Below are 22,425 nucleotides of genomic sequence, written 5' to 3'. Positions count from 1 at the left end.
AAGTTATAGTAAAAAATATAACATTTGTTTTAACATAAATTCCAAGATCAAGGGGAAAATTTCTAGAAATAATTTAAATATATTTGAAGTATGAGGTGATTCCTTAAAGAAATAAAGAAGAAACAGTAAGAAATAGTATTTTTTGAGGAAAAATTCTAAGTTCAAGGGGAGATAAATCTGAAAAAATATTGGTGCTAGAGTTATGACCTTGTCAACATACGATGGGGATGATGATAAGGTACATATATTTGAAGTATGAGGTTGATCCCTTTTAGAAATAAAGAAGTATAAGTTAAAAAATAGTATCTTTTAAGAAAAATTCTAAGTCAAGGGGAGATAAATCTGAACATATTGGTGCTAGAGTTATGAACCTTGTCACATAAGATGTGGTTGATGATAAAAACATATATTTGAAGTTTGAAGTTGATACCTAAAGAAATGACAAAGTTATAGTGAAAAATATTTTACTGCACCAAAAACTTTAATCTAAAATCTGGACGCGGACGCCGACGCCGGGGCGAGTAGGACAGCTCTCCATATACTTCGTATAGTCGAGCTAAAAAGGGTTTTCAACTTAATATTAGCAATCATTATATGAAATTGTTGATCATGGGCCAAATGGAAACTTAAGTTATACTGAAAACAAATTTGCTAATGGAAGAACAGACAGAAGCTAGGAGTGTAAACATAAAATGCCCAAAATTTCTTCATGCCACATTCAGTACCATTCCTTTGTTAATGAAAAAAAACAAAGTGTCAGATGTAACCACTAAAAATGTGATGCATTGAAGATAAATATGGAAACAAATCAGAAGCAATTTAGCTAATATTCAGGTAAAGCAGCATTAATTTGTTGATGTCAGTTGATAAAATCACTGTTTGGGATATGTTATTTCTTAACTATATGAAAGTGCATTACTAAAATGAAATTATAAAATTTAAGAAAACATGCTCAGGCTTACTTTTTTATTATATGAAACATTACTAAATCTTTTATATTGTTACAGACAAATAATTAAATAATCAATGTCGAATATCCAGATAAAGTGTCACTTCATTTATATTGGTGATTTATATAAAATATGTATATTATTGTCAATCTTCACCAAATATATTTAACTTTGACATTATGTATAACATAAGATGTTAGTGATTAGTCATAACATGATCCATGATTTTATAACTGTTCAAATGAATGTGCATCTTCTTTGTCGTGAAGCAGCAAAAATAGATATGGCATCCTCTGTCAAACCTGAAATTCAGGAAAATCTAAATCAATTACATGTATAAAGTTTTTATTTTAAATTTACTGTTGAAAGTTCTGGTATTGGCAAGGTTTAAACAAATTATGCCTGAAGCAGCCAACTTCATATGAAACTAAAATTGATGATGTGAAAAAATAACTTGTTAATTAAACTAGTATTTAATAGTTTTGGTTTATCAAATAGTTGGTCAACTTATATGTCATCTTAATAAGTTTTAAATGTTAAATTTTACAAAATATTAAAGCAAAGAAGAAATATCTTTACTTAACCAATAACTAGGATATGTTATTAGGGGTGCTAACAAAAAGTTTATAGCTCACATCAGTTAATGCTTGTAAAATCTTAAATATTTAAGTAGAATAGTTTTACTGTTACACATGTACCAATACTTTTACTGTTAGTGTTACACATGTACACTTCAATTATTATTTCTTGCATAATTTGTAAAAAGAATATAGTCAAATACATGTGTACATGTAAGTTCTATGTATACTTGTTTATTATGATAGTGTGTATATATGTGATATGTAGGAAAGTACATTTGAAAGCCGCGTCACGGACAAAACCAACATAGTGCGTTTGCGACCAGCATGGATCCAGACCAGCCTGCGCATCTGTGCAGTCTGATCAGGATCCATGCTGTTTGCTTACCAACCCTATTACAAATAGGGAAACTGATAGTGAACAGCATGGATCCTGATCAGACTGCGCGGATGCGCAGGCTGGTCTGGATCCATGTTGGTCGCAAACGCACTATGTTGGTTTTGTCGTGACGCGGCTCATTTCTATTTTCTTCATGAATAAACATATAAAACATTACAAACCAAATTGCTTTTCAATTATACTAACCGGAATTAAACATTTAAGCACTGCAATAGATGAAATATGGGAAGTTTGGCAATACACAATACCTTCCCACCTGAAATGTAAATTTAGGATTTGATAAAAGTATAATGACCAATAAGCAGCACTGAGTTTTTTCTTTTTGGAATTTCTTGTTCATAAATCCTTCAAAAGAAAGTTTATCTGTGGCAAGGTATAAAAAAATTACCACATGCTATATTATTATACCAGTATGCTAGAAATAAATTGAAATGAGTTTTACGACCACCAAATACAGCATCAAATCACTATATTCTATTATGAATTTTTCAATGCCATAAGTACACAGTTAACTGTTCACATGATATTGAAATGGTAAATATTAATAAATGATTCATTTAAGATAATAAAACATTAAATTATGGTTAACAGAATTATTGTTACCTGTAAGATACATATTTAAGCTCTGCTTCCTCTAGAAATTGTTTGGCACATACATGTAGATTTCTACAGCCTTCAAATGTTAGATTGCTAGTTTTTATGCTGTTGTCCTTTCTGCAGAGATCTAGTTAAATGGGGTTCTCCCAGTTCATTAGAACAAAATTTGTCACAAAATGCTTTGACACAAAACTCTGTTACATTGATTTCTTAGCATCAACCATGTTGAAGAATAGTTCCATGTATTTTAATTAACTTCTCTTCAGGAAAAATATCATTCTGCACAATGCCTATTGTAAAGTTTAAATTAAGTTCCCTTGTTGAATAGGTGTAACTGAAGAATTGTTAAAAATTTTACAGTGGTTTTTGACTAGTTAAACAATTTCAAATGTTTGTATAATGTCACCTCTGATCCGACATATTGCTATACTTTTCTTTTGGTTTCAATTGTTACAGTCTTTCAATGAATGTCAAATTTCGAAACTAGGGATTTCATTTTGTGGGTCCATCTGGGACCTATACTTGTTACACTTTAGGTCAGTATTATTAGTCTATCTAATTCCTTAAAGTGCATGTGAATGGATTTTTAATTAGTGGATTATAAGTTTTATATAACAAACTCCAGATATAAATCTACAACCTCCTTGTCCAAAACCATCAAGTGTCCATTTTCACTGGCTTGAAATTTCAAATTATTTTACATCTGTTTTTATAAGTATTATAGCAACCACTTATCTCATAGATTCTATATGTCACACTTTATTTCATCACATAATTAACATATATCCGGATAAACTGAACATCCGAAAACTGCAACTTTGATATTTGAATATCGTTTCACCTTCAGGCCACTGGTACATGATAAAAATAGCTATCGTCTGGTTAAATCTCCACATCATCCTTGAAATATTCCTTATTTTATAATCAAAACTTAAATGTTTGCCTATTCGCGGTCTTTACATTTAAATTTAACATTTATTGACGTGAAGATGGTCAAGGTAAAATTCATGACTGTGAAAGTCGGTTTCGTACGTACGGTAAAAATTCACGGACCCTATATTAACGGGTAAATAAATCAAAGGTGCTGAAGGCACTGCAGTTGGGACGTATGAAGGATCAAATAACTATTTTTTCTATTTCGGGGGAGATAATTCAATGAGTGAAGGGTGTGCCGGTTGATAAATATAAAGTGCACAATTCAGTAAATGAACAGTAGTTGATACAATTATTCTATGACACACATGTTCAAATATAATATTTAGGTTACATGTACGTGTAGGTCGATCATAAACCGTTATTGGCCTTTTTTGACAAGAGCAACAAGTGAAATTAGAGCTACCAGAGGAAACAGCAAGCTTGACTATTTTAACACATGACATTATAAAGGGAGACAAAGCTATGAAAAAATAATCAATTGTGATATATATCAAATTTTCTGTATCAGTATCAAGTAAACACTCAAATGGTCAATATTTTTTGCATCACATTATATGAATGTGACCATGTCATTAGAACTTATAATGGCCTTTGTTTACTGCAAATTCTCATGCTAATCTCTTTCACTGTATAACGTTTATAAAGTTTCAATCAAATTCCTTCAATATTTTAATCCTCTCTCAGAACAGTATCATGAAATATATACGGAGATAATTCAAAAAACTAAGTAATGTAGAATTTTGGTTATTTGACACAAGACTTCTGCTCACTAGTCTCTACAACTGTATTTAGTTTGAGTGTGATATCATTGAAAAGATTTACTCCAGACAACCATTATTTAAAAGTTGTTGTACATGTATTTTAAGAGATGATAATTGTAAAATTAAGCTAGAAACTAGAACTCCGCGAGTCGGATGTGTCGCCTTGTGAACAATGTAGTTTTAGGAGAAATGGCCAGGACAAAAATGAAGTATGAAAAATAACAAAGGGCAATAACTAAAAAAATAATAAGTTCAGAGCAGCAGTTTCTGAACACTGCACTTCTTATCAATAAGATCTATCATACTATGATGGTTCAAGTCCATAGCTTTCATACTTGAGGAGAAATGACCAGGACAAAAATAAAGAAAGAAAATAAACAAAGGGCAATAACTCAAAAAATAAGAAATGCAGAGTAACAGTTCTTGTGCACTGCACTTCTTCTTAATGAGACCTATCATCCTATGAAGTTTCAAGTCCATGGCTTTTATTCATTAGGAGAAATGGCACGGACAAAAATAAAATATGAAAATTAACAAAGGGCAATAACTCAAAAATTAGGAAGTACAGAGTACTGGTTCTTGTGCACTGCACTTCTTCTTAATGAGATCTATCATCCTATGAAGTATCAAGTCCATAGCTTTTTTAGTTGAAGAGAAATGGCCCGGACAAAATTAAAGTATGAAAATTAACAAAGGGCAATAACTAAAAAAAAATAAGAACTGCAGAGTACCGTCCTTGTGCACTGCACTTCGGGTTATTAAAAGAAGCATGCATACCAAGTTTGAAGTCAATCAGACTTATAGTGACTGAGTTATGCTCCGGACAAGCTTTAGGGGACGCGACAACGACACAGACGCCGCCGACAAAAGTAACCCCTATTATGTTCACCTTTCAAGGCGACACAAAAATTAGGGTTCTTTGAAAAAACACTTTCTTTCACTTGATTATTTTCGCTGTGTGTAAAAGTTTAATCAAAATTTTCATCAACTCTTTTCCAGTATTTCTCTGGACAAGCATAATTAAGTACATGTATAATAAAGGTAGATAATTAAATAAGAGGGCCATGATGGCTCTGAGGTTGCTCACCTGTATATACCCCCCCCCCCCACCCTGCAGGGCCAGTTTTAACCCAAGGGCTTTTATATTTGAACAAACTTGGAAGACATCCATAAGAAGATGATTCATGCTAACACATCAAAGCTCTAGTTTATTGGTTTTTTTAAAGAAGATTTTTTAAGTTTTTACTAACAAATACTATTAAAACAATGACAACCCTGGAGCAGGGCCAGTTTTTGATTTTGACCCCGGGGCTTTTATTTGAACAAACTTTGTAGACACTCACTAGAAGATGTTCAACTTATAATATAAACTCTAGCTATTTGGGTTCTTTAGATTTTTTGAAAGTTTTTACTATCATATAGGGAAAATCAAATGATCCCCTGGGGCAGGGCCAAATTTTGGGTTCTTTTATTTGAATAAACTTGGTAGAACTTCATTAGAAGATGTTTGCTAAATATCTTAGCTCTAGTCTTTGGGTTTTTAAAAGAAGATTTTTATTTGCATTTAAAAGAAAATTAATGACCCCCTGGGGCAGGACCAATTTTGACCCCAGGGCTTTTATTTTAACAATCTTTGTAAACACTCACTAGAAGATATTTCATGCTAAATATCTTAGCTCTAGCTCTTTTAGTTCCTTAAAAGAAGATTTTTTTAAGTTTTTACTATATGCATTTTAAAGAAAATTAATGGACCCCCTGGGGCAGGACCAATTTTGACCCCGGGCCTTTTATTTGAACAAACTTGGTAAAACACTCATTAGATGATGTTTCATGCTTAATATCTTAGCTCTAGCTCTTTGGGTTCTTTAAAAGAAGATTTTATAAAGTTTTTTACTATATGCACATAGGGAAAATCAATGACCCCTGGGGTGGGGCCAATTTTGACCCAGGGCTTTTATTTAAAAAACTTGGTAGACACTCACTAAAGGATGTTTCAAGCCAAATATCTAAGCTCTAGCTCTTAGGGTTTTTTTTAAAGATGATATTTAAAGTTTTTTTCTTTCGGTTCCCATGGCAACCAGAGTTCAGCATGGAATTAAATTCTTTGCACAATTTTTAAAGGTGACAGCCAAAGGAACATTCTTGTGAAGTTTGGATGAAATTAGCGTAGTGGTTTATGAGGAGATGTCATTTAAAGTAAAAAGTTTACGGCCGGACGAAAAGGGATCACAAAAGCTTGACCTGTCACTTTGTGACAGGTGAGCTAAAAAACTAAGAGAATGGAGTTATGGTTCTTTGACACATTGGAAAATTCGAGTCGTTCAAGTTGATGTAGATTCAGTGATAGTTTGGAATAAGCATTTTTAACTTAAGGAATATAATTAAAACATGAAGCAAGGTAGACTTATGTTTTCTTGAACATTGCACTTCCTCTTAAAAAATCTCTATGACTTTGTGAAGTTTACATAAAAATCCCTTCAATACATATCTAGTTATATTCATATTTCGGACAAGGTAGTGTGAAGGACAAATGTCTTCCTAAGTACAGACTATGTTTTTATTCCTTTATCAACTAAAATCTCAAAAACACCATTAAAAACATATTTTCCTCCCATGAGCAACCTTTTCCCCCAAAAGTACAAGTCTGTATGGAATGAACACAGATATTTATCCAGAATATTACTTGAGTCCATACCGACAGATGGTTAAGACCGCAACTATATTCTCTCCCTTTCAGGAGCATAAATTATAATAACATGCTAAATCTCTGTATAGTTCTATATCAGATACCAGTATGATGAACCTTACTTTTGTACCATTTAAGTTATAGCAAAATTCAGCTTTCATTGACATACAGAAATGGGTCAGCCTTTAGTCCCCTCTTAATGAACATAGAAGGGGACTAATAACAACAAATTTATTCTCATAGTTTCAATTCTCAGGTTTATTACTTATTCATTACACCAGGCAAGCTAAGATACATGTTAAAACCACAGGCACTATATACCACATTTACCCATATATACGCTCATAATACTATATATAAAGAATAAAGGTCCCTAACGAGAGAAAAATATCATGCAAAACAAACAAAGAACTGTTCGGTAAAATACACCAGATCACTATTTTATCTTTGTGGTTGTCTCTAGGAATAATGTATCCTATCATAAACACTTTTTACTTTCATCGAAATCCTACAAAATGCTCCAAAATACGAGCAAGTTTCCAAATTTCACTGAAATGTCATTGCATGTCGTTTTTCGACGTCCAAGCGATGCGTGTAAACAAAGGTGAATTCTGGTCAATTTCTACAAAATCAACGAATAACTGTTAAGATTTCGACATACTTTCTTTAAGGCAACTTGTATACAGTCAAACTGCGATATCTTTACTTCACAACTGTCCGACGATAACACTAACAAGCTTAAACAAGAGGGCCATGATGGCCCTGAGGTCGCTCACAGCTGTATATAGGCCCCCCCCCCCCCACCCCTGGGCCAATTTTTATCCAAGGGCTTTTATTTGTTTATTTGAACAGACTTGGTAGACACCCATAAGAAGATGTTTCATGCTAAACATCTAAGTTCTAGCTCATTGGGTTCTTTAAAAGAAGATTTTTAAAGTTTTTACTATTACACATATAGTTAAAAACAATGACACCCCTGGGGCAGAGCCAGTTTTGACCCCCGGGCTTTTATTTGAACAAACTTTGTAGATATTTACTTAAAGATGTTTCATGCTTAATATCTAAACTCTAGCTATTTGGTTTTTTTTCAAAGAAGATTTTTAAGTTTTTGCTATACACATATAAGGAAAATCAATGACCCCCCCGGGCGGGGCCAGTTTTGACCCCAGGGCTTTCATTTGAACATACTTGGTAGACACCCATTAGAACATGTTTCATGCTAAATATCTTAGCTCTAGCTCTTTGAGTTCTTTAAAAGAAGATTTTTTAAGTTTTTACTATATGCATATAGGGAAAATCAATGACTCCCTGGGGCGGGGCCAATTTTGACCCAAGGGCTTTTATTTGAACAAACTTGGTAGACACTCATTAGAAGATGTTTCATGCTAAATATCTTAGATCTAGCTCTTTGGGTTCTTTAAAAGAGGATTTTTTAAGTTTTTACTATATGCATATAGGGAAAATCTATGACCCCCTGGGGCGGGGTCAATTTTGACCCCAGGGCTTTTATTTGAACAAACTTGGTAGACATTCACTAGAAGACGTTTCATGCCAAATATCTTAGCTCTAGCGCTTATGGTTCTTTAAAAGAAGATTTTTTAAGTTTTTACTATATGCATATAGGGAAAATCAATGATCCCCCCCCCCCGGCGGGGCCAATTTTGACCCCAGGGCTTTAATTTGAACAAACTTGGTAGACACTCATTAGAAGATGTTTCATGCTTAATATCTTAGCTCTAGCTCTTTGGGTTCTTGAAAAGAAGATTTTATAAGTTTTTACTATATGCATATAGGGAAAATCAATGACCCCCCGGGGCGGTGCCAATTTTGACCCAAGGGCTTTTATTTCAACAAACTTGGTAGACACTCACTAGAAGATGTTTCATGCCAAATATCTTAGCTCTAGCTCTTTGGGTTCTTTAAAAAAAGATTTTTTAAGTTTTTACTATATGCATATAGGGAAAATCAATGACCCCCTGGGGCGGGGCCAATTTTGACCCCAGGGCTTTTTTTTGAACAAAACTTGGTAGACACTCACTAGAAGATGTTTCATGCCATATATCTAAGCTCTAGCTCTTAGGGTTGTTTAAAAGAAGATATTTAAAGATTTTTCTTTCGGTTGCCATGGCAACCAGAGTTCTGCATGGAATTAAATTCTTTGAACAATTTTTAAAGGTGACCACCAAAGGAACATTCCTGTGAAGTTTGGATGAAATTGGCTCAGTGGTTTATGAGGAGATGTCATTTAAAGCAAAAGTTTACGGACGGACGGACGACGGACGGACGACGGACGGACGCCGGACGAAAAGCGATCACAAAAGCTCACCCTGTCACTTTGTGACAGGTGAGCTAAAAATTAAAAATAATTGACAGCTCCGTTCCAGAAAGTAACCATTTCCTACATTACCGCACTGAATATAAGGTAAAGTAATGATTGGTTAAGCGGAAAATCCGAGTTTTAACATTTTCCTTCAACACAATGTTCATGACTGGCCTTTACTATTGACAGGGGATTGAATTCAGACTAGCCCTCTAAAATACTCCAACTAGTCCAAAGTGTTAATGGTGCCTATACAGTTATGATCACTACATCTGGAAACTGGAGATTCCCACCAAGTGTGATGCTTATCTTCATTCGCTTGACAGTGACACATGTCCACCTTAAAAAAAAGCAATAAAAATTATATGAAGTGCAATAATTTGCAAAAAAATGCATATCTTATTTGTCTCTTCTTACATTTATAATGCAGAGCACTAGATTTGTGTGTCTGTCATACAAAATGACTTTCAATAATACTATTTAAATATATTTGAAATACAATTTCTTTAATAAATACTCATAGTAATACTAAATTCCTTTTTTGTGATATTTTTTCTGACACATAAGTGCAGACAGTACATTGTGTACACCGGTCTTACTGACCTGTGTGAAACCATTCTAAGCATGATGCCAAGAAAAATTTTGGACTTGTGAGAGGCTGTAAATGACCCCAGATTGATCATAAGGTAACGTGTAACCAACGCTGAAAAGCATTTGACTATATCTCAATCCATTGAGAAGTGGCATCACTTTGAAATCAATTTTGATTGAAAAAATTGAGGCAAAATAGTGATTTTGGGCAATTTTGAGATGTCCCCTCATTGCCATGGTAACAGAAAATTTAAGCCTGAGCATGTTGTTGCAAGGGCAATGGTCCAGTCAACACTTGTGCCAAGTTTGATTAGTGTTGAAGCAGTTTTTATAGTATTATAGCAATTTGAACTTGTAACGGGAGACTTTTCAATGGAAACAGCCATTTTTCACAAAATGCTCATGAAGTAATGGGTTAAGAAATTTTGCATCTTGATTGGGAAAAATATTTAGTACCATGTACAAAGTTGTTAATCCAACAAATTGTATATCATTCAAAGCATAAAAAATACATAAAAAATACATAAAAAATTGACAATGGAATGTGTTTTTGAACATCATCTGTCTGGTACCATATTGGATTGAAATGGAATGAAGAAAAATTGTCAGCTTTGATAACAGAATTTTGACTTATGATTTTTTTCTAAACTTGGAAAAGAAAAAAAGCATATTTGGCATTATTTGCCACTGGGAATGGGTCTGTTAATCTGACCCGTGGTGACACTGGTAAAAAATGCATGTTTTCATTAAATTTTTTTGGAAAACAGTTTGGTTTGTGAAATATACATTAAATATTATATAAGTACCTGTTGTTTGTAATAATCTTCTAGTCTTTCTTTAATCTTATACTGTACTTTTTTCTAGCTACATGTACCAGCCTTTCCAAGTGAATATTAAAGTAAATAATCTTTTATTTCCCTGAAAATATCAATTTAGAGATTTCATTTTCAAAATCATCCAATACTACTCTCTTAGTGTGTGTATATACAGAGACATATAAATACATTTTATGTATTTTAACGTCTCTGGTATATACAATGTATATATGTGTCTATACAATGTATATATATGTTTACACTATAATATGATTGTGTACAGCATGTAATGACATAATTAAAATTTGAAAAATTTATGATAACAAAATATTAATAATATTTCTTCATATTACTCCACAGTATTACCACTAAAATAGAAAATGTTCTATCATTTTATTATGATATCTATTTTTTACATGTAGATTTGTGAAAAAAATGTGAATATCAGTAGTGTCAAAAATTGTTAAATCATATAAAATGTCTAATTAACACTGATAAATTACTTCAACCATGTATTGAGAACAGGTATAGATCATTTCCAACAGTCTTGCTGTTGTGTTGACATTTTCGCGACATGGTTGTGTGTCTGCCCTTGTAATCAAGAGGTCTGGGGTTCAAATCCCTTTAAGTGCCTGAAGATTTTTCAGGTTAACAATTATCAAGGTGGCAGTGATTTTTTTTTTTACTTTCAAAACAACCTGTGGCTTTATAAATGGGAAACTATAGCTTGATTAATCAGAAAAGAGGAAAATTTTTCAACCACTGAAAATGGAATTTACCCATACATTTAAAAAAAGTGTAATTCAATTTAAAGGGGTTCCATTGAGGTATTTTGTCATGATCAGATGATGGGACTGAAATATTTTTTCCAGATAAATGTACCATTTGATGAATGTTTAGAACACTAATCTTTGTACAAACCTTTAGATCATTTGCGCACTTCGTTTTTCCAGAATAATTATTCAAATTGTAAAAAGATGACCCAAAATGAAATGGCTAGACTTTAAATAGATATATATAATAATTTTATAAAGGTCAAAATAAAATTATTCTGAAATATTCAAGAATGTGCCCCATTCGGTAGAGACGTAACGGCCGTGACAAGACCAAAAAATTGTAGGCGTATATGCCGGTTTTCCTGTAAAGGCAGACATCTGTGTAATATCAATTTGTAAAATCTGTCGGTTTTTGCAGTCTAAGTATGATCGAAATGTCTTGGGTACGAAAGACTCGAGATCTCCAAATTACTTCGAAATTATTTACGAAAGTTTTAGTCCTCGGAAACAAATTGGCATCAATAAATAAACATAATATTATTAGTCATCAAATTCATAACATATTTTGCTTTATAACATACCTTAAGAGCTTAACAGGCTGATAATTATGCTCGTGAAGTAGGTCGAAAAATATACCGGAAGTTGTCGGATTCATTTAACCTAATTATCGACTAATTCAGAGACGAATAGATTATCTACATCTCTGGCTAATTCTATTTCAATATCCACTTTGCAATTATAACTACAAAATTTATCCGATAAATAATGTCTTTTTCAAAAATTCTGGAATATAATACAAAAAAATGTGATGATAAGGCGGATGAGTAAGTTAAATATTGCAAGCCGTCAAGCACTATGACCCAATTAATTTACTATCCCATTCATAGAATTATGTGACCTTTCAAATTATATCCGCTACGTTTCTAATACCGTAATTCAAGCTCAATTGCACATTATTTTCAAAAAATAAATTTCTTGTCTCCACTTCTGTTCGCAATAAATCGAAGTTTTCAGAAATTCAGAGCACTATTTTTCACTCGCGGCGGTTATGCGTCGGTCATGGTCGGGTGATCACTATGAATTCAGCTTACGTTGATATGTTAGAATACAATATAGCATTTAGAGTGGCGATGAAACGTCACAGCAGTGGGCGTTACCCTGTATGGTTGGAAATTTCGGGTTTGTAAGTGCACTAGTTGGGACTACGTCCCAACTAAAAACGGAGCAGTGTACTAGTCATAAAATGATGTGTTTGACAATTCTCCCTACCTTTTTAGAACAATAAAAGGACTTTCAGACACAAATATTGGATAGAGCTAACGCTTGGACGCCATTTTGTTTCCTGTAAATTTTCCCTTAAAAAATTCCTTAAAAGTTAAGGGAGCATAGGAGGTATCTTAAAAGTTAAGGAGAAATTCGACAGAATTTAAGGGAATTTTGACTTAAGATTTTTTATGAATAAGACTTAAGATTTTCCTTAAAACTTAAGGGAAAATTGTATGATTTTAAGGGAAAACTTCAAGTTAAGGGGAAAATTTTCACTTAAGATTCTTTATGAATACGGCCCCTGTTTATTAATACAAGTTTTTTGTGTGTTAAAAGTAGAACTATCTTTCGAAGTGCACTAAATTTATGTACTTTTTTTATTGTTAATACGTATATCTTGAAGTTGCATCGATGAATTTTGCGGAGTTAAAGTGAACTGGCTGATTTCGTTGAATCGTATAACTATGTTCTTTTGTTTTCATAACTTAAGCTTGAATTATTCACACATACATACAAGCATTTCCATTGAATTCATGAAATATGTTACATGTTTCATGAAAATTGTTAATACTATGTATTTTGAATCGAAACACATGATGTTTTCATGATAGCCTTTGAAAGTTACATGTTTAAAACAATCTTATCCAATTAATTTTTATGGTTGTAAAATAAGTTTTGTTTGTTTGTTTGTTTCATTTTACGCATTTTCCCAACAGTATTTCAGTCATATAGGCGGGTAGTTTCCTAACCATCGTTCCTAGAGAGTTACACCAGTACTAGACTACCTTCCTCCGCGCTAAACTACCAAAGCACCTCCCGGGGATCGAACCCACGCCAGAAAGGTAATTGGATTAGAAGTCATCGACTCTTACCCCACGACCACGGAGACGGTTTATAAGATATGTGGAATTGTCCAAACGTCTGTTATACAATCCTTCCAAACGCGTTTTCTACAAATATTCAAATTACAAAAGCTGTTACCAATCAATATTTTCATAATTATAACGTTTAAAATGTAAATCAAATGGATTAGTTTAATATATTTTTTTTTCGAAAGAACAGAGAAACTATTAAAATGCTCAATTTCTATAATATTGCTCTATTTACAAAGAAATATTCACGTGCAAATGTTCGTGTTTCTTACCTGAAAATTGTAAACACATTATTCTTTTAATTGTACAAATATTATTGTAAAAGATATTTAAGAATTGAAAAACATTGCGTGTTTCGTTCTATGTAAATAGTAATAAATAGAAATTCTCCAATCAGATAAGAACTATCAAAATCTCATTGGCAGCTCAAGTGTTATTATTATTGACCATTCCAGACAGCCTCCTTCTTTTATTTTAACTTTATGTTGCATACTAGCAGCCTATTTGATGTGATACTTAGTATCTGTTTTATGGAGATATATACCTATCAAGGGTCAAACACTTCAACGAGCACTTTATTGGTGTAAGCCGTACAGACAAAGGTGTGTACGTGTATGCTGGTTTCTATGACAAACCGAGGTTTGTTTGTTTGGTTTTATGGCGCACCAAACCAGCATACGTCATAAGGCGCCGAAACAGTAAAGATGATTTTAACTAATCTCAGGTGTTACAAAATTGAAAGCAACACCAAGGGTCAAAACCACCTGACCTGCTGGATCTAAAAGATGCATGGATTTCAGTAATTGAAACACATTTAATCGTCTCTTACGAACACACAAGTATAAACTGTGGCTGCAATTCATATGTCTCAACCATTAAAGACAAACACTCGACACAAGGGGCACAATATAATCAAATGTATTGTTTGAAGAAAGAAGCATGATTGAAATGGTATTACCTTTCTTTCATTCCAAGAACAATATTATTCTTTAATCTCATTCACAACTCTTACATTTTAATTATACTTTTTGAATGGACCAGGTGCGCACAGGCTTATCTGATACAATGTGAGTTGAATCTCCATACTGGCGAACATTGGCATAAAATAAACTATGATTAATTTTGTAGAAATAAACTAGTAGCGAAAGCATTTGCCACAGGTTGAAAACCTTACATTGTTTTTTTTTAATTATTGTAACAGTTGGACGTTATTAAAAAGAAGAGCTACAAATTTTTTATAATCAGCATGTTATAAATATCATAAATAATGAGGTGAAAGAGTAAATAAAATAAATGCTCGAAAGGATTTTGATTCAATTGAAGTATTATTATAATTACGAAATCATGAAAAAACTTTTAAATGACTTTAGAATTCTAAAACAATGTATACACCTTTACCTTACACAATTTTAATCTAGATTAGCCTTATATAAGATATATAGGAACAGGAATTAAATGTCTAATCGATTATATATAGTTTTATTTTAACTTTTTTAACTGACGACGTTTGTCAAAAATGTATAATATTGTAAATATATCAAACTCATGCAAATGATGTAATATGTAACAGAGAAATAAAATTAATATAAAGAGAAAAGGAAACGCAAATGAAAATCGCTAGTGTTGCAAAAAATTAAAACAAACAAAATTCAGTTGTTGATGTTCTTGTGTTTTGTTTAATATAATGTTTTGATGTTTCTATTTAGCTGATACACACTATAAGAAATAAACAATGAAAAACATTAATTCTTCGAACGGAATGATAAACCCAAGGAAAAACTTTGCAATGTAATTATTCCAATTTAATGAATTGCTTTTTGACATAAATAAGAAATGAAAGATTAGATTAAAGTAACTATTGAAGATCTACTTTACTTTATCAAAAATAGAAAACCAGCTGTTTCGTACTACGTATTTTACCCGTAGAAAAACATTACAACATTACAGTGAATTGTTATTTCAATTAAAGATCGTTTATTTTCTAGGAATTTCCGTGGTTATTAATCAATTTGAAGAACATGTGGTATATATTTCTCCAAAATACAGTCTAAGTAGATGATTACTTCAAATTTGCTAGAATAGTAGTAAAACAACGTCATTCTTTATGTGAAACAAAACAATTCTGAAATAAAGCTCTTGCGCTACGAAACTGTTATACCTTCGACAAGTTTAATGTAAGTTCATATATAAAAGGTTTGATTTGTTCACGTGATTTTATTACGTCAGACATGGCATTGACCATATCACATGCGATTACCTAAAGAGAAACACTAGAACATTAAAGGTTGTCTGTATAAGGGAATAATTTTGTAGAATTAAATTGATTTGTTATTTTATTATTTATATATATATTTTTTTCATCATATTCTGCTGTTCAACACTAATTTCAATTAAGGAAAAATGTTAATGATTTTTCTTTTCAGTTTATATGGAGGAGAAATATATATTAGAAGACAATATTTGTTAAATGTCATCCGGTTTGATCTTATATGCCAATAGAGAAATACGTAACTTGTAACTGTCTTATTTCTTTCTATGTATTCTTGAGTCATTATGTCTTTCAAAATAAACATTACCAGTGGTAATAAGTGTACAGAAGTTAGGAAAGATTATTTATTACAATATTTTCTTCACACTACACGATGAATATCTATAATTTTCTTGGGTTGCAGCGGGAATTGATGCATGTGAATGCAATATCTCTGTTTATGTAAGAGTTTTTGTCAAGGAAACATCAAAAGTCTTTATGCATAATGAGAAAGCCACAGTTTACTTTATTGCAAGATAACAAGATTGTAACGTAAACAAACACATTCGTTAACACAATAGCTTTTGTACTAATAAAATGAGGTTGTTATACATTGTTGAGTACAACGATGAGTACACAACTGCAAAACCTATATTTGATGATATATATTCTGCAGCTGTGTACGAGTCCAGTAGAATAAGTATTGTTATCAACAATAATGACCTCAGTCTTTTTGACACCACCATTTTGTTGGCATTTTGAAAGATCTTTGTTATAAAGATACGTTACTTATATTTCATAAGGTGATACATAAATATCGTATAATTTTTCAAACAAGTACTGGGCTTTTGTAACGTTGATTTTGTGGTCAAACATAACGTTTATATAATATATATTATACAAAAATGCTGCACATTTATTATTAATTTTAATCTTCATATTAATTACAGAAAGCAAATGTGCAGTATTGTAAATAAGTTATATGTATTCTAAACAAGTTTATGTTTGTGAAATAAACGTTAATTTGCAATATAGCATTGGTCTAGCGTTTTGCGTTAGATACATGTACATGTAAGCGAAAACAATCTAAAAAGCCTCACGTTGTGTTTTTATGTTTGATTGAAATCAAACAACTGAGTTTTCTAAGCGTTTATAACCGTTCATACTTTAGTTTATAATTTTTAACATTCTACGTCATAATTACATGTCTGTTGAGTCATGCACTGAAGCCAGGACTCTGTAAATCAAGGTGTCAATATTAATTTGTTTAATATCCGGGTCACTGAGCTGATGTTTAGTGCGCTTATTATTTGCTTAGTTTTGAATTTCTGAAATCAATTACAGTTAAATAAATTACAATTAACAAAAGTTCAACATTACAGTAAATCAACTTTAATTATATTACATCTCTTTCTCAATTTCATTTCAAAAAGCACATTCTTGCTTTTTGTGTTTTATTTAATAACCTATGAAGGCAGACTCGTTTATCTAACAATTTTATCAATGCACGGACAATGTTACGATAGATCCACTTTGATGTATGGCACGCTTGTAATGCACGGTAACAAGACGGTGACTGCACTGTGGAAACGGTTATAACGACATTGAAGCATCAATAATTCATTTGAATGCTCCTATGATTTCAAAGACTGAACATTTTAAGCTGGTGAATGGGATACTCTTTTCAGACAATATGTGTTATTTTTACCTTTTCAAACTGCACGACCCATTAATTATCTGACAATTCTAGTTGCATGAATGGTATTGCATGGTATCGAAACATTTATAAAGGCGAAAATATCTGAATCGTTCGGGTTTATTTTATTTATAGTTCCTGCCATCATTTTACAAAATTGAAGAACTTAAAGAGCAGTTATGTATGGATGGGAAGATTAGTTGAATTAAGAAGGCAAATGTTAATAGCTCCCGATATAACAGGAACAAAAAAAATGACTTTACCCAGTTTCACAGAATCCAACTGTTGAAAAAGTTAATGCCCCGGAATAATTTATTAGAATTTTGACCGTCTTGTATATTCCCATATTTGGCATTGAAGTATTCAATATATAGAGGATATTGAATGAGTGTAGGTTAAATACTAAATTTATTGAACGAGTTGAATAAAATCATATTATGCGAGCCTCTGGCGAACATAATATTGTTTTATTCAACGAGTTCAATAAATTTAGTATTGAATCTACACGAATATAATGTTCTATTTATCACATATATAAAATAAGAACGGTAAACTGTTAACAAGAGTCATTTTTCTTTGACGCGCCGATAGTGCAACGCTAACATTAGCGCGCTTTAACGCTATGTTTATAGCGCAAATTACGTGACGTCAAAGTGTTATTACACTAGTGTAATATTGACTATAGTACTATAGTGTAATATCGTTTTTATTAAATGGCTTTATTACACTCCTGCGCCGCGGTTTATGTGATAAGTTAACGTAATGCATTGGATAGTCGAGTGTGCTAATACACAATTCATAAACGAAGTGTCAGAGTGATGTCCGTAAAATAATATCAAAAGCGTCTTTAAATGACGTTTCTTATCAGAAATATATCATTTTGACATGATACTTTTAGATTTTCCAATATGACTACTAAAATTTTTAGAATACTGTAAGATGGTTATTTTGATTTGAGGAGCGACCATACGCTTATAAAAGTTGCTCAAGTCTGATATTTTCTAGTCAAAATTGGTAACATTGGAGTTATATCAGTCAGATATACTTAATGTGAATTATCTTTTTTGTTGAAAATACTATAATTCTATTTACGCACTATTACTATGTTATTGTACTTTTAAAACTAGGTGTATAATAAGATATTCAAATTATACATAATAATAAGTTCATTCTTTGTAGACTATTGAAAACTGGTTTGCTCAAGTTCATTATGTATTTTACGAGATACCTGCATTTTATATATGCAGTCAGTACCAATATAATTATGATGTGGTATAATATCTTTATCGCTATATTTGTTCAACAGAAAATGACGTTTTGTCAAGAAAACTGCAGTGAAAGGGTTAGTTTTAATTCTTTTTTTAATGCATTTGAATATTTATTTTTTGCAGTTATATAATCTATTTATAATATTATACTTTGCTTTATTCTCCATGATAAAGAATGCATTAAGAATGCATTTCTTTTACAATCTAAATAAAATTTAAATTCGTTTTGTCATTGTTTGTCTCCAGATTCGAAGGAAACGGTTTTGTTTACTTTTCGTTTTTGTGCACTTAAGATACGTTATCTGTGTTACATGCAAAGGTGCGTGTATGTGTAAGATATTTGTCTGTTTAATCAAGGTAGATATACGAAAAAGAAAACATCACACATATTTCATCTTGTTAAGCCATTGCTTTGTTTTAATGTTTGATAGCAAATTGAAATATAAATATTTGTATTTTGCATTCCAATTAAGTTTTGCTAAACATCAAATAATTAGGTACCATTGAGATTTTTGTCTTCATTTTTCATTGCCGCTTACTTGTTTCTTCTTATTCAGTTTAATATACATACTAATGTCATCGGTATGCTTTCATATATGTTTTAAGGCTGCATGTATTACACGGAATTCTAGCTGCGATTCGTTCTCTGAGCATTTTTTCAATGGTGCCGTTATAATAACGATTTTGATAATGTTTCATACCAGGATACCATTATTGTCAAAGACATAGTCTTCTTCCCGCAAGAAAAACGTTTCTGTGCATTTGCAATGGTATTATGCTAAAAGCATCCTCTATACTAGTAAATGAAAGCATATGATAAAACAGTTCAGCAGAAAATAACGGCATTCGCGCTTTAATGTTTTTGTGGTATAATGCGACATCAAGATGGAAATGCGTAGTTCTCAAGCATCCAAATTGTTTTGTAATTTATTTATGGTATTTCAACAAAAGTTTGCAAAAGCGTACAAGGCTGGTGAGATGTATGCAGTTTTTCATGAGTTTTTTCCCTGATTAATCTGAATGTATAAATAAAGTTTCTAAAGTTAGCTTTCAGGAAAGATTTTTTAAGATTTACGATTCATCTACTCATTTAGTTTTTGTTGAGAATGATTTAAAGTTAATAAAGCTAAACTAACGCGTGAGTTTGGTGATTGACACTCATTTTTTAGAACACGCACTAACATTTGTTATTTGATATTCAATCATGGTTTGTCCATTGAGTGCAAGTAATTTGCTGTCAATTTTAGTAATAAAATGTTGTTTTAAGATATATTAATGATAAAAGTTTATGGTCGTGTATCATAATTTTTTGGGGTTTTAATAAGTTCCCAAATTTTTTTTCAATTTACTTGAAGAAAACACTTGAATTTTATATGTCTTTTTTAATTTAATCTTGGGCTTAAGAAAACCGTTTAACATTTTGAGGGATTTATAATTTTTTTCTAAAACAAAAGGTATTTTTTTATTGTTGTAGAACCACTGATTTCCTGCTTTGATAGATGGATAAATTCTTAAAATTTGAAATAACAAAATCTTCTCCGGAAAGTAAATTTAATTTAATTTTTTAATTTAAAGATGACAACGCAGTAAATGATTTCATTCAAATTTAAAACGTTGTATTTTAATATCATTTAATAAATTGTTATTTGTTGCAACGAATCAAGGCAATTTTTCCCAAACTGAGAAACGAATACACATTTTCCATGCCTTTTTTAAAAAAAAAATAGCCTTGATAAATGAAATAGACAATATATGATCTTACTTATGGTTTAAAGGAATACAAAAATTATTTATAGACATAGGACATTCCTTCTTTTTCTATAGAAAAAATGTATTTACAGAAACACGCATGAGATGACGTGCGCTGATGGTTTAACAATTTTGCTTTTCATTCGTCCCACTGCACTTTTTGATTAGTGTACCGCCTGTTATCCGTGCGCTTTTAATCATTGTAAAGATTTTGAATAACTCTTAGTGAATGTAAATTAATATCAACGCGTACCTACTCATTTAAAAAAGTAAATCAGCCATTACGTTTAACAGCTGTGGATGGTTTACGGCAGGTTAATTCAATTTTACCTTAATTATACATTTCATTCATTTCTGGTGCAAAGGTAAATCCCTGCGCGTGTAGCAACATCCAATTTGACTACTATCAGGCGTTTGTAGCGGCGTACATTAAAACGCAAATGGTAGAATATAGTAAAAATTATTCTATTATAAAATATTAATCCTGTTCATTGCAAACCAATCTTATTTTAGCTAGGAAACTGTCAAGTTCAGTAATTGAAATGGACTTTAAACTATTTTACCATTTAAGAAAAATATATAGATTCTATATGCATATATGCATATTTTATCTTTATAAATGTATAAAATGTGCGTAAATCATGTGCATAAAGCATGCGCCTAAAGCATTTGCACAACTTACAGTCTTAAACTGATAATCAATTTAAATGTAAAATTCAGCATTGGTTTGTATGTTAAACATCATTGGATAGATTTGGAGGCACTTTAGAGTAATTGCCATATGACAAATCTGTTCTGGTAGAAACAAAATTGTATATGTTTTTGGACGACGATAATTTGATTGATATAAATATTCTTAATAGCTTATAACTGGAAATTAAAACGGCTGTAAACTTGTATATATAACGAGTAAACCTCTTTTTTAATGTAAACAGTCATACACTTTTGAGTTTTTTTAACTCGCAATCTTTAGATTTTAAAGAGAGAAAACGGAAGCGAATAAATGCTTAATATTCCCTTCATGATAATGACTTTCTGAAATTTTTAAAAAAAAAACGGGTTTCAAACGTCTTCAATTTAAATATGAATCGTGATTCATGTTAAAAGTCATCTGGCGACAATATTGTAACGTTTAAAATAAACTTTCCCAAGAGAGGTACAAGAAAATCATTGATGCAAAGCATCAAAGGGCGACGCCAAAAGAATTTGATCCAGATTTGCACCTAAATACTTAACAAAAGATATGTACTTTATAGCAGTACCATTACATGTGACCTGGAGGCTAGGGCCAGTTTAAGTTGAAACTTAAACCAAAAAAGAATAGACTCTGTCTTGCCAAGATGCAAAGACAATTTATAGTCACTTAAGCAATCTTATAAGACTCATGCTATAAGAAAGAATTTCTTCAGATTTATTTTATGAGACACAAGGATTCCTGAGTCATCAGCATATAATCACAGGCACGAGTATCGGACCTGGGAAGAAAAAATATGACCAGATGACCAGATTGATAAAAAAAACTGTGTTTATTAAAACCAAAAAAAAAAAAAAATGTAAATAATGATCCCCTTTAAAAATATACTATCAACTTGAAGTATATTTTTAAAGGGGGTCATTATTTACATTTTATTTTGGTTGTTGACACTTTTAAGATGAACACAGGTTTCTTTTATCAATCTGGCCATATTTTTTCTTCCAAGGTCTGATACTCGTGCCTGTGCATTATAATAAAAGCTTACTGCTTAGGGTTGAAGACATGTAATTGACATATATTAGACATAAAAGAGGACCTAAAATGAACATCAGTGGGACAGCATAGGTACTCAGAGCAGTGACTGTAGTAGAATGAGTACCAGCCACATCAACCAGCTACTATCAGAGATAAGACTTAAACCATGTAAGAATGTCATTATATA

General features: G+C 31.7%; 1 long non-coding RNA gene across 1 annotated transcript; it reads right to left on the bottom strand.

Annotated features, from left to right (window-relative positions):
• Positions 1-824: 824 nt before the first annotated feature.
• On the bottom strand, positions 825-2,665 carry LOC132718597 (uncharacterized). Its single transcript, XR_009624114.1, has 3 exons — positions 2,532-2,665; positions 2,115-2,184; positions 825-1,252 (listed from the first exon to the last, which is right to left on the bottom strand). It is a non-coding gene; the product is annotated as an uncharacterized LOC132718597 (long non-coding RNA).
• Positions 2,666-22,425: the final 19,760 nt, after the last annotated feature.

The sequence above is a fragment of the Ruditapes philippinarum genome, unplaced genomic scaffold (genome assembly GCF_026571515.1).
Source record: "Ruditapes philippinarum isolate M1 unplaced genomic scaffold, ASM2657151v2 ctg10549_1_1_1_1, whole genome shotgun sequence".
NCBI lineage: Eukaryota > Metazoa > Mollusca > Bivalvia > Venerida > Veneridae > Ruditapes > Ruditapes philippinarum.
The sequence above is the reverse complement of the archived record's forward strand: the minus strand, read 5'-3'. Positions and strand labels throughout refer to the sequence as shown.